Source organism: Miniopterus natalensis, chromosome 12 (genome assembly GCF_054644295.1).
Source record: "Miniopterus natalensis isolate mMinNat1 chromosome 12, mMinNat1.hap1, whole genome shotgun sequence".
Classification (NCBI taxonomy): Eukaryota; Metazoa; Chordata; class Mammalia; order Chiroptera; family Miniopteridae; genus Miniopterus; species Miniopterus natalensis.
Genome location: NC_142092.1, coordinates 31,214,728 through 31,229,802, shown reverse-complemented (window position 1 = coordinate 31,229,802; position 15,075 = coordinate 31,214,728). Strand labels below are relative to the sequence as shown.

At 35.0% G+C, this 15,075-nt stretch overlaps 1 protein-coding gene and 1 pseudogene across 1 annotated transcript in view; one reads left to right on the top strand and one right to left on the bottom strand.

Moving 5' to 3' along the window:
• Positions 1-15,075, bottom strand: part of RFX3 (regulatory factor X3) — a 253,325-nt gene that overhangs the window by 183,882 nt on the left and 54,368 nt on the right. The gene's annotated exons all lie outside the window — the stretch shown is intronic.
• On the top strand, positions 82-625 carry LOC107538111 (large ribosomal subunit protein uL5 pseudogene; annotated as a pseudogene).

Below are 15,075 nucleotides of genomic sequence, written 5' to 3'. Positions count from 1 at the left end.
CTTTTTTTTTAACCCAATCATCTGTTTCAAAATAGCATAACACTCTTGGAATCAAAAGTGACTTGGGACTCTCTCTTCCTGTTTCTCATCATGGCGCAGGATCAAGGTGAAAAGGAGAACCCCATGCAGGAACTTCGCATCCACAAGCTCTGCCTCAACATCTGTGTGGGGGAGAGTAGAGACAGACTGACCAGGGGGGCCAAGGTCCTGGAGCAGCTCACAGGCTAGACCCCTGTGTTCTCCAAAGCCAGATACATCGTCAGATCCTTTGGCATCAAGAGAAACGAAAAGATTGCCGTCCACTGCACAGTCCGTGGGGCCAAGGCAGAAGCAATCTTGGAGAGAGTTCTAAAGGTGCGAGAGTACGAATTACGATAAAATAACTTCTCAGATACCGGAAACTTTGGTTTTGGGATCCAGGAACACATCAAACTGGGAATCAAGTATGACCCAAGCATTGGTATCTACGGCCTGGACTTCTATGTGGTGCTGGGTAGGCCAGGTTTCAACATTGCAGACAAGAAATGCAGGACAGGCTGCACTGGGGCCAAACACAATCAGCAAACAGGAGGCCATGTCCTGGTTCCAGCAGAAGTATGATGGGATCATTCTTCCTGGCAAATAAATTCCCGTTTCTATCCAAAAGGCCAATAAAATATTTTCAGTGGGAAAAAAAAAAGTGACTTGGGATGGAACCTCGGCCTATCTATTTACTAGTTATTCAACCTCCCTAAACCCTAGCTTCCTCATCTGTAAAACTGGAATAAAAATAACCACACTTCACAGGGTTGATGAAAAGATTAAATAAAAATGCATGTCGAGTCCTTAGCACAGTACCTGGTCCATCTTTTACTGTCATAATCAGCCTACATGGAAGTCGGTGGGAAGATGTGATTTTTCACTCAGACATGTCTACTATCACCCTTGGATCCAGAAGCAAATTCAAAGTTTAAACACCCCTAAAATGCACTTGGTTTTCAGCAATTAGTCTCTCTAGTTCTCCAAAGAAAAAGCATTAAATAACTAAAACAAACAGTATTTTCTTCACTGTACAGAAACATCTCAAATAATAAGAAACATGTAGAAGTCACACACTATTGGTAATACCTTTAGAACAGAATAATTCTTATAGACCATAAAATCAACAAAATATTCAAGGACAATAACATAAAACTTAATTAAATGTGCAGACTGCTACAACTGAAGTTGTTTTGGGGATTCTGCTAGAAGGTTGCATAAGTTTAAAATTTTAGGTTATATTTGCATGCTTGCCTTTTGCCTTACTTCAAAAGGACATGTCATATATTACCTAGACACAGATTTTTAAGACTAGTGGTAACATATACAAATAACTTTAATAAAAATACAGGTTAGAGGAAGCTATAAACATCTTAGGTATTCAATAAATATCTGCTGAATGAATTTTGTATCCATAAATACGTGAATAAATAATGTTACCCCTTCCTATGAGTTATAAGAAATATTGCTTTCCTGTCTCAAAAAAAGTAGCTAAAGAACACATTTTACCCTGATTTTTATTTTATCATGGCTTTTAAATTAAAGCATTTCAAAAACTAAAGGTATATTTTCACTCACAGGCTCTTTTGTGCATCTGCATGGATTCACACACATACATATACACAGGCAACACTCTACAGCAGACATATTATGTGTATCTCTATGTACTTGAATATTACTTAAGATAGAAAGTACTACCTTACCAAAAAATACATTTGAGAATTTTTTAGTTTCTAATTTTTTGCTTTATGATTTTGCTACAAAATTTCTTAAAACACCTTCTTGCTTTTGAGAGCACACAAAAAAAGCTTACCTATATCTGATCTTGAACTGCATCTAGCAACTTGGCTGTTACCAGAAAGTTGAAAGCATGCAGTCATTGTAATTTTTTGACTATGCCTGTCAGTGAGTGCTCCAAAACAACTGAGAATGGAAATCTGAAACTACAACGATCAAAATCATTGATCTGCACAAGGCCACCAAGCTAGCAAGTGGCAAAACTGGGATTCATACCCAAGTCTTCAGCCCCCAAACACAGTACTCTCGTTTCCCCTAGCTGACCCCCAAAGCTGAATTCCACCCTCACTGACAAGTCCAATTTCTTGCAGCACAATGTCCCCTGTCCACCCGACTACAATCCCTCTTCAGGTGGTTTACCACATCCTCTCTGGCCTCCCCTCCAGTAAACTCCCCATGCGGTAGCCAAAGACATCTTCCCAAATTTAAATCAGATAGTCTTCTAAGTAAGACCAGCAAATGTTCTAGATACAGAATAAACTTCTAATCAAGGCCTTCAAGGGCTGAGTGGCCCGAACTCTCTTCCTTTTCAGGTTTGGAGGATATCCTCTGTGCGTCGGACAGGCTCCTGCCCTTTACAATCACCTGCTCACTCATCCTGGACCGTCTTCTCCCCTTTTCACTTAGTGAATGCACGCTCTTTCCCACCTCGAGCATCACTTCCCTACCCTTACTAACCAAATCAAGGGCACCTACTATACACTCTCAGGGTGCCATCTACCTCTACCTTCATTGCAGTTTTCAAAACTACAATTTACATTTACTTACGTAATCATTTGGTTAATGTCTGACTTTTCTACCAGAATGTCAGTGCCACAAAGGGTAAAGATAAGGTCATTTTTTCCTGTTTTTTAATCCCAATGCCTGGAATAATTTCCAGCCTATTGTAGATAGTCAATACTTTCTTTTAAAAGCTGAACAAATACATAACTAAGCTAATTCCTTTTTCAGTCTTTATTTGAAAATAGCTATTCTGATAATTCCTCATTCTACACACATATACACAAAAGTTAAGTTTTAATAAGGAAACCACTCTGATACTTTGAGATATCTCTTTTATGACAGAGTTCCCAGACATTTCTTAAAGGCTGGAAGCTATACATGAACACAAGGGTATTTGCTCATCAGTATATAGAATGTGCCTTCCTTATTCCAAACACTGCACCTGTATTTAAAAAATCTACACCTGGGACACGGCAGTTAACAGTTATATCAGAGATTACTAGATTTTCTTCATATTAATTACTCTTAAAATATATCAACTTGATTCTTGACTAGTGCAATAATTTGACACTATATACAGAATTCTATATTAATCACTTTTACAGATCATTTTAGATTCAGCCAATCATTTTAGATGGCTAAGCTTTTTTAAAATCCTGATCCTCTCATCCAAACTATTAGCTTTTGCTCCTAGCTTTATGTGATATGCAAATGTGAGGGGCATGTTTCAATCAAGTTAGTGATAAAAATGATTACTAGGACAAAAAATGAGCCATGTCATGTCACTAGAAATACCTCTCTCCAAGCCCACATTAAATTTCTTCAACTGTCTATGAATCTCCTAAAACAACACCTAATTTGACCATTTATTTCACAAACATATCATAAGACATTTTGTCCAAAGCCTTGCCAAAATCAGCTTACTCACCTAAATGGTAAAAAAAGAAATTACAGAAGTTTAACATGATACATCCCTGGTGAACCCATGTGGACTCTAGAGGACCACTTCTTTTCTAGGTATGTCTTCATGAACCATTTGTCTAAGGATCAAATAAAGAATTGTCTTAAGTCTTTTGGCACCTCTGATACTGGCCATAATTGCTCAAAGATCACCAAACCGTTCATTTCTGTAAGCCATTTTAATCCTAGAGCATTAACTAGTTAGAGCATGAAGGTGCTTTCTCATCACTGCCTCACCTTCCTTGGACTTTAATTCCCTTGCTACCAACATTAGTTTCTTAACTGAATCTGAATATTATTTTCTTTTGAAGGTGAAACCAACACAGGAGTTCCACAGCTCTGCCTTCACTCCAGCATCTAGTATTACACCACCTGTCCTGAACAGTAGTTTACCCTTTTTCTAGTTTCTTATGATCTGAGCATAACATGTTGTAGTCCTCCACTTCTTTATAAGCCTCGGTTCATTTTAGGGTTCAGCCTCCTGCATGCTATTCTCTTGAATACTATCTTGTACTTGTGTTCCAACCTCCTCTTGCATATGAGAATCATTTGTGCTGATATTGTCAGTATTTTATTTTAAAGAACCTAAACACATTTCATTCATTCAATTTTTTTATTGCTTGCCAAATATAAGCAATTCCCCAAACTAGAGCAAAATATACAGATACCTCTAATATCACCTGTCTTCAACGAATCGAGAGGAAAAGTTGACTTTTAGGCAGAAATACTGGCTTCTGTCTTACTAAGATAAAAGGTGCTGCATGACCAGAGTACAGAGCAACTAGCTCAAGTGTGAAAAGGCTACTGAAGTCTTCATCAAGAAAATGATATATGAGTCAACTCTTGAAAAGTAGTCATTGAAAAATTACAAATATGTGCAAAAGCATGGCAATACAAAAAGTGCATTGTTTTCATACAAGAGTGATTAACTTCATGTAGCTGGGATTTCAGTTGCAGAAAGTGCAAGAGACAGCCTGAAAATATGGAGTCAGTTATAAAAAGGCCTTGTAATCTAGGTGTTCAATGCACTGGATAAATAAAATGAAGCAAAGGCTCCCTGTAGAATACCATGCAGCAGTTGGAAGAAATGAAACTATATTCCCCAAAATATAGACAGGTCTTTAAAACAATGCTGAGGGCAAGTGAAATAATGTCCAAAGCATAATACTAGTAATGCATGCACATCCAGCGTTTGTGTGCACACAAAATAAAACTCCATGATTTATAGGGACACATACAAATAAAATGATTCCGATAAAAAATAGGAGAATAGTTACACATGGAGAAGAAATATAACAGGGATGGGAATCAGAACAAAGGGATTTTTAAGGGTTTGCATCTGTTTGACATTCAGACATTTTTTAAAATGTACAGTTTTCCTATGAGAGGAGTTGTAAAGTCTGGGAATGGCAAAATCTAATGTAATTTTTAGAAGACGGTTTGGCTCAGTGTGAAGTATACAGCCCTGTAGTTGCAGTTTTTTGTGGAGTCAAAGAGCATGAGTTTATTACTGAGTACATCTTTATCATTCTGTCAGAAAAGAACAAACTGCCAGTAAGTAAAGATGGATGCAGGAGTTCTGAATACAGATGAAAGTGAAGACCAGGTTGGACAAGGAGTCAACTGCCACAAATAAAAGCAGTACCTGAGAACTCAAATTTGACTATCTTCAGGGAATATTATTTAAAGCATTCCTGCACTGAGCTGGATTCTTAACTAGAAATAAATTCTAAGCTTTTTCGACAAGCTGAGTTCCTGTTCCATTTTCTTATAAGTGGGCCAAAGAGAGCAATGAGAAATTAAAACAAAGCCTCCCTGAGTATGTCTTGGGAGCGCAGAGCAGGGAGCTCTGTAATAAACTCAAGCCCTGTCACTTGAGAGATGAATCTTACATTACCAAGAACTGCTTCATCTGTACACACAGACTTTCTATAGAACTGTAACTGAACGCTACAGGCAAGGAGCCAGCATTTTAAAATTTCATCAGGCTCTAGTGCCAGGTGACAACTGTTGGCTCTGACATGACTTATGCAACATATTTCATCTAGTTATCTTAGAATCCAAGGAATTTTTCCAAAGTGCTCTCATTCAGATAAACAGGAATCATTTCAACCCCAATCACATTTCTGAAAAGTGGAAAACACACCTGGGAAGTTCGAGGACAGGATCCTACTGATTAAATTTTGAGAATAAAGAACTTATAAGCATAAAATTGGCACCCGTATGGGGTAGTCCTCTATTGAGAAGACACTGCTTTTCATTTGGATGCACAAAGCTAACTAAAAAGCAACCAGAATCAAAATATATTTTTAAAAGTATAAGTGATATGTATAAATAATATGAAACATCAACAATCGCCTCTGTTTACATAACCTTCCATTTCCATGGTCATGCTCATGAGGGTCAGACGTCTGTTTTTCCCTTTTTGGTCTGTGCTTCAGTCATCTGACAGGGCAGCTTTTCCCTATGACTCTTCTCATTAAGAATCATTTCAGCCCTCTTTAGTTATCCATCGTCTCATTCTACTATCTTCTTACCCATTCTACACAGAATACGGTGTATTTTGAGAGAAGGTGGAATTTAAAAGAGGGCATCTTCCAAAAATGATACTAATGCAATTTTATTTTTTAAATATTATTACCTAAAGAAGGTAATCTACACTGTTTATGGGTGATGAGATATGGATACCAGTTCCTTCCCTCTTTATAAAATATGTGTTGCTTTTACAATCAAGAAAAATATTTAAACAACTATGTAGTGACATGATGGGAGGAAAACTTTATTATAACAAGTTCCTAATTGCCAAAGATAGTTACACATAAAAAAACCTTGGTCTGGGATCCTCCTCTTGCCCTCGATCACTTCCTGGCTTACAACCCAACTTAGACAGGAGTGCACAGACTCACTAGCTTTGTCATGGGATCTGTGACAAACTGGACGATAGAAGGCAGGGGCTGAGAAAATCCAAAAGCTACAAATCAGGTACCTAGAAAAGACATTAAATCTATTCTGCATTCTAAAAATTAATTATACTAGAATGCAAAGTTTTCTTATAATGAGACATTAAATCAGCACCTCAGCAATTTCTGCTAAAGACTAAATGGTTTCAAATAAACATAAATATTCTTGTATACCAATATACTCATGCATGAAACAAAATAATATTTACAATGTCACATAATAGATGTAACATTATTGTTACAAAAAAGCTCTTGTTCAATAAAACAATTATCACCCTGATATTTGCCCAGTTTCCCTCTGTTATGCATTGATCAAATAAGATAAACCAACATTTAAAAAACAACATAACTTCTAATGTTCAATTTTACTTTTCTTCCCATTAAACTTGAAACTAATACTGAAGTTGTAAAACCTATTCATGTCACTTATTCACCTCATTCTTTGCACACCCTAACTGAGGCAGGATTCTATAGAATCTCAGAGCTAGTGCCCTATCTCTCATCCTCCCAGGCTTAGGAGTAATATCAGGGGCTAAAAAAGTCCTCAAACAATGTGTTATATCAATAATTACATTAAGATGTGATAGTAGTTAGTTATAAGCTACACATGTACACTATCAAATAGCTTGAAACACTGCTCACTGTTGTGATTTCTGAGTATACATACTTCTATTTCTAGGTAGAGAGGATGATGCTTAGATGATCCTTTAACCAATATATCTCCTAACAAGCAACATATTTTTACTTCATGTGCAACAGAGAACTACAAAAGCCTTCTAATGCTTCAGTTATATTCCCACTTTGATGTACTGTTCCAGTACATCCAGATTTTCTGGGAAAATCACAGGTTATCATAATCTACAAAATCTGACATGTCCCAGTAGGTTATAACATCCATCCCTGAGATTTACTATTTATTTTCTTTCTTTCACTACTATTCACTTAAAGCATACATTATAGAAGTAGTCCCACTGCTGCCTTTAACAGAGCTATTTGTAATTTGGCTTTTTATGTCATTTCATACAGTCAATAAATGTAAATGCAACTCATGGGGTGAGATACTTCATAAAATATAATCATGGAAAGTATCAACAATATGCTTAATGATTTAGTTATAACTATTGATTTATGGTTACATATCAAACAATGATTTAGTTATAGCTATCTTATGTAATTACAGAGGTGGTACTTACTACAATGTAAGCATTTAGCAAACTTATACAGGAGAGAAATTTCAAGTTCATGATTGTTACAAGAGGGAAAATGAAAAAGGATCTATTGAAGCACCTCATGGAATTCTATTTCATATAATTTAAACTTTTCAGGTAATTCTGCAATGTAATTATTCTAATAAATGTTATATAATATTTATCAAAGCAAGAATATGCTAGATGATTTACAAGGCATAGAGTTTTTCCTCAGGGAGTTTATGGTCTAAGCTAGATACATAAATAAATATACATAACAAATTTTTTAAACCCCCATAGCAAAACTAAATGTTTAATATTGTTGGAAGTATATGGCAGAACAAAAATTTTCATTGCATGTTAACATAAATTGTTGTTATTATAATTTTTATTCATATAATCCAATTTCCCAAATCACCAAAACAATTTTAAGAGATATTGTTTGTGTTAGTCAGTAAATAGCATTTATCATCCTGATCCTAAAATTCCCAGAATGTACTTTGGATGAAGATAAATCAGTTTTAATACCGACATGTAAAAAACCATCCAATAAGGTCAAAGTAGCATTATCATTAGGTATCAGAGTAACAAAATAAAAGAGAAAAAGCATAAGATTATCTCAATTTAACATTCACTCATAAATAAAAACTCTCAGCAAACTAGAAATAGAAAGGCACTTCCTCAACTTGAGAAAGGGCATCTACAAAGAACCTATAACTAACAGCATACTTAATGATGCAAGTCAGAATGTTTTCTTTCTGAGATCAGAAAGAGGACAAGGGTATCCTCCCTCACCATTTCTATTCAACACTGGAGGTCCTAACCAATGCAATAAGGCAAGAAAGATTAGTAAGAGGCAAAAAAATAGAAAGCAAAACTGTCCTTATTTGCAGAAAATATGATTATCTCTGCAGAAAATCCTAAAGACCTTTTTTAAGGTATTAGGAATAATAAGTACATTTGGTAACATTATAAAGTTATATGGTCAATATATAAAAAGTCAAATGTATTTCAACATCAACCATATTGTATTTCATACTAGCAAAGCTAGTGTTGAATTTGTAACATACAGTATCATTTATAATAGTATCAAATATATGATATGCTTAGAGATAAGCTTTAAAAATATATGTAAGACTTACACAATGAAAACTAGGAAACATTGGTAGAAGAAATCAAAGACCTAAATAAATACACAGATATATCATGTTGATGGATAACACCCAATATTGTTAAGATATTAATTTTCCTGAAATAGGCAGAGTCAATGTAATTCCAATCAAACTCCCAGGAAGGTTTCTTATGGAATACAATAAGCTAATTCTAAAATGTATATGCAAATGCAAAGGACCAGAAATAACCACAAAAAAACTGAAACACAAGACAAAATGGGAGGAACTATATACAACCTAATTTTAAGACTATAAAGCTACAGTAATAAAGAATGTAGGATATTAATGTAAAGACAGGAATAAAAAAAATGGAACAGAAATATATCCATATGTATATGGTCAGTTGATTTTAAATAAAAATGGCAAGGAAACTCAATGGAGAAATTACAGTGTTTTCAACAAATGATGCTGGTAAAATTCAAACACATGGAAAGATATAACAATTCACATCATATATAAAAATTAATGCAAAACTTATCATAGACCTAAAGATAATACAGGGAGGGGCAAAAGTAGGTTTACAGTTGTGAGTAGGCGAAACAGTTTATTCTTACGTTATTATTTAATTATTGTATTATTTTCCATACAAACAACTGTAAACCTACTTTTGTCCCACCGTATATTATAAACTTCTAGATGAAAACATGAGACAATTTAAGTGACATTAGGTTAGAAGAAAAATTTTAATACTCCACAAAAAGCCCAAAGAATAAAATTGATAAATTAACTTGATCAAATGAGACTTTTGTTCTTTGAAAAGACACACTTAAGAAAATGAAAGCACAAGCCCACATATGTGGGGAAAAAGTTTGTAAAACATACTTCTGATAAAGGATTTGTATCCAGAAGATGTAAATATCTAAAAACAACTCAATAAGGAAAGAAAAAAACCCCACCACATTTCTTTTAAGATAGGTAAATGGTTTGGACATTTTACAAAAGAAGAAAAGCAAATGAATAAGCATATGAAAAGATGCTCAACATCACTGGTTATTCTAGAGAAATACAAATTAAAACTACAATGAGTGACCACTACATATTCACTGGAACTATAGGTAAAATTAGCAGCACTGTCAATACTGGAACTCTCACACTTTAGCAGGGGGATGTAAAATGGTACAGCCACTTTGGAAAACAGTTTGGCAGTTACTTATAAAGTTAAACATACCCTTATCATATGACTCAACAATCTCTCTCCTACTTAATTACCTGAGTGAAATAAAAACGTATGTGCATACAAACACTTGTAGTAAATGTACATAACAGCTTTATTCATAATAGCCCAAAACTAGAAAGGATCCAAACACCCATTAACTTGTACACAGGATAAACAAATTGTAGCTTAGCTATACAATGAACCACTACTCAACAATGAAAAGAAACAAACCACATGAATCATATACAATCTAAAAGAAGTCCAGTACAAAAACTACGTACTGTATGATTCCACTTATATGAAATTCTAGAAAAGGCAAGACAATGACAAAACGGATCTGCAGTTGCCAGGGCCAGTGGATGAGAAGGCTGCCTACAAAGGGCACAAACAAACTTCTGAAAGTGATGGAAATGTTCTGTATCTTGATGGTAGTATGTGACTATATACATTTGCCAAAACTCATCAAATTGTACATTTTAAATTGGTAAATTATATTGTACACAAATAGCACCTCAATAAAGTCAATAAAAAAGCAAATATATGTTAAAGACATATATTGGTGGGAATGTCTGATAACTTATCTATCCAAGAGATAACTGCAACTTGAATATGTAAAAATGCTAAAAAAAACCCCACAAAAACCAAAAAAAACCAAAAAAACACACCAAAAAGCGCAAAGTGTATCAGTGGAAAAGTCAGTCTCTCATCCCCATAATTTCTATGCCTTTTTTCACTTAATTTATATTCACAAGGAAACTATATTAGTATATGAGGCCCTGCTTACTAATTAAGGTACCTATATTTTAAAGGATGCCTTATTAAAATAGAAGGCTCTTTAGTACATCAGTCTTTTCGAAAGGGTGGCCTTCCCCAAACCACTTACACTCTGAAGTCTTTACCCTATCAATCAGAGTATCAGTGGTCTGTCAGCATCTTAGTAGCCCCCTTCTAACAACCTGCTAAATCTTGTACTAAACTTTATGTCCTGGCAAATAAATTTAAAACATTACTCATCAATAGGTCAATCTGGCTATATCACAAGTCGTATTAAAATATCCATGAAGAAACTGCAAAATCAAAGCTATTATTCTATTTCAGAAGCTTCTAGTACACTTTAGAAGAGAAAGTATATACCCGGCGCAGTTTTATTAATAATACAAGATATTGTATGTGCCAAAATATATACGCAGTGATAGACATATAATATATATTACATATAGTGATGAGTGGTAAAGACAGTAAGATTGCTATGGTAGAAAAGAAAACAAAAGTGGACTAGAATGAGCTATGAGGAGCCTGACTATTCCTGAACAACAGGTTTGAAAAAGATGAATGAGCATGAGACTGACACAGAGGTAACTATGTGAACATTTTCAGTGTAGAAAGTAGAGACTACTTATCTGAATTGAAGATTAGAGGGAAGTACAAGATTGGAAAGATATGGTTCATTTTATCCAAGACACATTTATTGGGTCCCTATTATATGTCAGGCACAGTACAGAAATGAAGCTGTATGGAAATCCTAGACTTCAGAATTTGGTATTTTTGCTGTGTAGCAATAAGAGTTCTACAGAGCTCATGGCAATTGTACATACATTATCTCAACCAATCTTCACAACAAATGATTTAAACAAAGGGGAAACAGAAGCTCAGGAAGGTATATTTTTATGCTTAAATGTCATACAGCCAGAGAGAGAGAGAGAAAAAATCTTCCCACTCCTAGCCCAGAGCTCTTTTCTTGCTTCATTTTCTATACATTCAGCTCCTTTTTGCAAGAAAATGTCGTTTTTTTTAAAAGTGTAATGTGATCAAAGCAATGTTCTAGTCAAATACATATGGTAGTGTTATAGGGGTTGAATCAGAAGGCAAAGAACGTGGAAGTAAGGAGATCTGCTAGTACTGTACTCTACTATAATGATCCAGGAATAGGTGAAGCAGTAGCAATAAAAACCACTGTCTATGAGACCATATAAAAAGATTCAACTGGGTGTCTTATTTGAAAATGCAGAGGAAACCAGTAGAGCCACTGATAAAGTTGAAATGTCAACAAGTAGATCTGTTTCATGGAGGAAATCATCTGCGGTGGTCAAATTATCCCTAAACACAAAGATATTTGGTCAATCGTTATTAAAGTTTCTACCCCTAAAACCAGAATGACCCAGAGTTTACTGCCATTGAATATTTTATTTACAGTTTATTTAGTAGTTTGTCAATTCTTAGAAATCTAGATCCTCCACCAGTTCACAGAGGTATCCATATTCATAAAGCCCAGTAAGAGTTTATGCCTACGTTCCAGATACCTCTGATAGCCAGTACTCCTAAATCTATTAGAATTATAAATATATGTTTCATTAAATCTATCATTGAGTCAAGGCTCTCTTTCAGGGGATCAGGGTTATTTGCCAATCACAAGTAAATGCCTAATCAAAGGTGTACAAATGAGAAAGTATTTTAAAATCTACACAAAGATGAAATATATCTTACCTCTTAGATGAAATTATTTCTCAGGGTAGGGTTATATTTGTAGCTTCCCCCAAGATTCTAAAGAATTCCATTCATTTCTGATATTAGTTTACTGATGAGAACACTGGACTAATCAAAGGTGAATTAGTCCACCTTTGACTAACTCTTTAATAACTATAAATAACTATAAATCGAGATCCCAATACAACAGATAAACTAGTTTTTAAAGGGAGATAACAGAAGGAACAAAATAAATTGTCGAACAAGACAGGACCACAGGACCACAGACATGGAAGCATGGACCAGACTGACAGAACTCAGAGGGAAGGTGGGAAAGAGAGCAGGAAGAGATTAACCACAGAACTTTACATGTACAGCTCAGGGACACAGACAATAGGCAGGGGAAGGCCGGGTGGGGGGGGGGATGAAGGGAGGAGAGCAAAGGGGGAAAATGAGGAGTATCTGTAATACTCTCAACAATAAAATAAATTTAAAAAAAATAAAAGGGGATAACAAACAGGGTTAGGACCAAAGGAGTGGGGGCTGAGCCCAACTAAAATCATAAGCAACATGGAAAAAACAAAGGTCACTGCTGCTCTTTGCACTGGCCAGTAGAGGCTGCCAATGTACAAGGACACACAGGCCTCTCCCTCCACCTGACAGACATACATGGAGTTGTCACCAGAACAGAAAGCACGTCCATGCTCTAGCGTGAGGCCCAGCATTCTAGGATCATCAGAGAGCATTATTCAACAACAGTCACCAAGTTGTCTTTTAACCACAGCTTCTGGGCATGTGTCACAGGAACAAAGGAAATGCAGAATATTATGAGTACTTTTGAAAGATGATCACACTGAGCTACTCTCTGACCAAAAGAAACCAAGCTTTATATGATTATTTTTATAGAAAAGATACCTCAAGTTTTACATCAGAAATGGGTATTTTTATTGAAGAATAGCACAATTTACAGTCTTAAATCCTTGTTCGAACAGATGTATTATTTAGCTTCTTCAAATAAGGTGAATCAGTTATGGCAGAAGGAAACGTTCAGTTACTGGGTACAAAGTCATAATTTGATCTATAATTTGTAAGTATCGATCTCAAATTATAAATACAAATATGCTTAAAAGAGATTTCCTAATATCCAGCAGTCAGGTGAGATTCCGTCCATCTATTCTCCTCGCCCAGAGCCAAGAACACAGACACTCAACTACACCAAGGGGCAATCACATTTTAAAATTAATTTCGTGAATCTGCTCTAGAATTTTAAGAGTTATGTATCTTGTCCTTTTTGAGCTCCACACACTGCTATTTCTTATAGAGAGGAACTCTGCTGTCAATCACTGCTCCCTTTTGCCAGGCAAATATGTGCTGCAGCTTTCACTTGTCACTCCTATTATATGCAATGTAGGCAGCTTAGCACTAAATCAATTTAAGGAACTGCAGAAGTTAAATACATACATTATTATTATGATGACAGAAAAGGCAATGAATGTCTTGCAGCTCCATTTGCTTTCTTTGTTAAGGAAGAAAAAGCTAATTATCTGCAGCTGTCAACCATGAAGTCCTAGACCTATTTAAGTCAACATTAGCCTTGGACAACTGAAAACATTTCTCATATTTTTGCCCGATTGTTTTCTTTTTGCAAAATATTAAACATTCTAAGGAACAATGTAAAAACAAGTTGAAAAATGTAAAACTACATATTTGTATCCTTTTTCATAATCAATTCATTTTAATATTTAAACAGCAAACTGCCAATTTTTTGTAATATCCATTCTCTAATTAGTGTAACCAAAATTTAGACAAATGTAAGGCTCTCCACAAAAAATTCATATTAAAATTCAACTGAAAGCCTACAGACTAATGGTTACAGTGAAATTATGTTATAGATGATCAAGGGAGAAATTCTATCCATTTATTTAAATAACAAAAAGAGAGAAAGGAAAACATGTCCCAAAGAGGAAATGCTGCTAGATGACAGAAAAGTCACACTGAATCACAGGTATCTATGTTTGTATATTATTCTTTATCTACTAATCTTCAATTTTCCAATCTAGTCCCATTAGAACTTAGAACTAAACAACTAATTGGTTTTGAACTTTTTTTTCAAATTTTAGGATCAACTTGTATATATCCAGGATATCAAATAAAAATGAAAAGAGTGTCCTTAATAAGTCAAAGAAAAACAAGCTTATCATCAATATATAAACTATGGAATCTCTTAACATTGTGCTCTAAGAAGTACACAAAGGCGACTTGATGACGAACATAAATATCCTCTGCACTTGTTCTGAGTTTTCAATGATAAAACATTATTTTCCTTTCATTTTCTTTACAAAATCTCTTCTCACAGGAACAAATTCAATACAATTTTTAAATTTCATATGAAATCACTGCCCATTTAGCTTTCTAATGAGTTTTTAAAACACTAGTACAAGCAAAACCAACACAAACTGAAACCTACATAATCAACAATGTAAGAAAAATTTTGACATACTGCTTAACAGAATTATCATTTTAAAAATTCCCAGTCAGGGCACATACCCAGGTTTGGGGTTCTGTCCCGGTGGGGGCACGCAGGGGAGGCAACTGATCTCTCTCACATCGATGTTTCTCTCTCTCATAAAAACGTACCT